We start from the raw sequence: 859 nt of genomic DNA on the forward strand, positions 1-859 counted from the left end.
CTTTCCACGGCTCCCGTCTATTCTAATTATAGGGTAAACAGCGTGACCGCGGTCACCGGCGCACAGTTACAAGAAATATTACAGGAAACTACCTCGGCACAGAAGCTATCGACCTCTATTTCGTAATAGAAAGCGACTTTAGGACGGATTTTGAAAGTGCACGTGGAGAACGGACGCGAGAAGTATATACACATGTGGTAGATAATCACTATACGCTTATGGTTTTAATAACTTATTACATATTTGCAATTGCTTTTTTTTGTTCAAATTGGTTTAATAATTTTTTAGAAGAAAAATTAAAACATTAACATGATAAAAATTTCCCTTTCCTTTTAGTTTAATTGCTTAAAAAGTTTATATTATATTTTATCGTATATATAGAGTAAAGTGTATAGTGATTACTAATATAGTAATCGTAACAAGAGTTGTAGAAAAATGAAATAGTACAAAGAAAATTGTATGTCGAGAGTTTTTGTATATAAAAATTGTTATTAAAATTTAATTTAACTTATCTATCAATTATAAAGCGCCCATATTAAATATTCGTGTTGCCAACTGAAAATTAGCGATTTTTTAATTTTAATTCATATTTCACAAGCATGGCACTCTCTCTTAAATTTGCATCTTTATATAGCAATAATAAAATTTAGGCTAAAAATGTGTTTTAATATAGTATATAATTTTTTTATTAAAAATAGAAGAGATTGGATAATATTATTCTTTTACGGCCTACTTTGCAATATTTATTCTGTTGCACTGCGGTTGTGTACTAAAGAAAGAAAACGAAGTTCACACTTTGTGAGACGGCGATGGGACCGAAAATAAACCTCCGTCGCGATTACAACGGTTGTAAGAGCGT

General features: G+C 30.6%; 1 long non-coding RNA gene across 1 annotated transcript in view; it reads left to right on the top strand.

Moving 5' to 3' along the window:
- LOC115240148 overlaps positions 1-197 on the top strand; it is a 7,590-nt gene extending 7,393 nt beyond the window's left edge. The window contains exon 6 of the long non-coding RNA XR_003884747.1: positions 33-197. This is a non-coding gene — a long non-coding RNA (uncharacterized LOC115240148). The remainder of the gene's footprint in view (positions 1-32) is intronic.
- The last annotated feature ends 662 nt before the right edge of the window (positions 198-859 follow it).

The sequence above is a fragment of the Formica exsecta genome, unplaced genomic scaffold, assembly GCF_003651465.1.
Source record: "Formica exsecta isolate Colony F162 unplaced genomic scaffold, ASM365146v1 scaffold419, whole genome shotgun sequence".
Lineage (NCBI taxonomy): Eukaryota > Metazoa > Arthropoda > Insecta > Hymenoptera > Formicidae > Formica > Formica exsecta.